We start from the raw sequence: 1,437 nt of genomic DNA on the forward strand, positions 1-1,437 counted from the left end.
GAGCGGAGTCAGCTTAGCACACCCAATCTCTTGGAAGCAGATTTTACAAGAGATGTAATATGATCTTTCAAGATAAGTCCTGAGTGAATGGAAACCCCAGGCATGTTCAAAGGATGATGCAGGATTAAGCTGAATATTCTTAAACGTTGAGTGGGTACCCCTGTGGAAGATTTTACCGGGTTGATAGATGTAAGAACTGAGTCTTTAATGAATTAAAAAATAAAGATTATTTTTACCTTAGAGATCTACAGAGCCAGAGTCAGACTTTAGGTGTGCCAAAGCCTCATCCCTTGTTTGCTGAAATAACTGCTGAGATGGACGTTGTGGGAACCGAATGGAGAAGGTGAAGGGTGGAGTCAATCAGCGTGTGAGTGGATAGGGTTAGATGTACAACTTAGAAGGTCATTGACAAATAAAAGGAAAAGAGTCGGTGATAGGACAGAGCCCTGAGGAACAACACTGTTGATAGATCGAGGAGAAGAACGATGGCCGTCTACAACAGCGGCTTATAAGAATGACCAGAAAGGACGCTAGAGATGAAGGCATACAAATAAAAAGGATAGAAACCATAAGAGGGCAGTTTGGAATTAAAGATTTATGCCAGACTCGATCAGAAAGACTTTGAGGATGTCAAGTGCAATGGCAAAGCTTTCGCCAAACTCCCGAAGAGAGGAGGATGACCAGAAGTCTGAAAGGGGTAGGTGAGAAGATCGACAGTGGAGTACGTCCCTGACGGAACCCATACTGACGATTAGAGAAAGAAGGTTGTGATAGGAAAGATGCTCTAAAATTTTGTATTAAGAACTGACTCAAAAACTTTTTGGAGACACAGGATATTAAAGCATTGGATGATAGTTAGAGGGGTTGGGAATGATCACCCTTCTTTTGGGGCTGGCTGAATGAGAGCAAACTTCCAGCAAAGAAGGAAAGGTACAAGTTGAACGACATAGGCCGAAAGATTTTACCTAGGCAGGATGTATGCACAGAAACACAGATGTTGAGGACAACAGAAGGGACTCCATCAGGCCCATATGCCTTGTTAGTAATGTCAGGCCTGTGATGTCGAAAATAAACCAGCTGAAGAAATTTTAATGTCAGCCATGAAAGGAGAGTTAGAGGGGGAGGGAGAGTGATGGAGCAACAGCACCGGAATCATCTAAGGTGGAATTGGAGGAGAAAGTCCGAGTGAAGAGATCTGCTTCATCAGAAGAAGAAATAGTTACTAGAACCATCAGAGTAGAAAAGAGGAGGAAGGATGATGAGCTAAAAAGTTGTTAGAAAGGTTTTGGCAAAAGGTGCCAGAAGGAGCGGGAAGAATTCGAGTTTGAAGTTAGAGAGCATTTAGTACGGATGATTTTTTTTTTTTTAGCAAAAGCAGAAGAAAAAGGCTAAGCACAATTCCGGGCAGAAATGTAAAACAGATGTGATTCGGGGTGG

This window comes from Coenobita brevimanus, chromosome 112 (genome assembly GCF_032717465.1).
Source record: "Coenobita brevimanus isolate Jiangsu-jjx chromosome 112, ASM3271746v2, whole genome shotgun sequence".
NCBI lineage: Eukaryota > Metazoa > Arthropoda > Malacostraca > Decapoda > Coenobitidae > Coenobita > Coenobita brevimanus.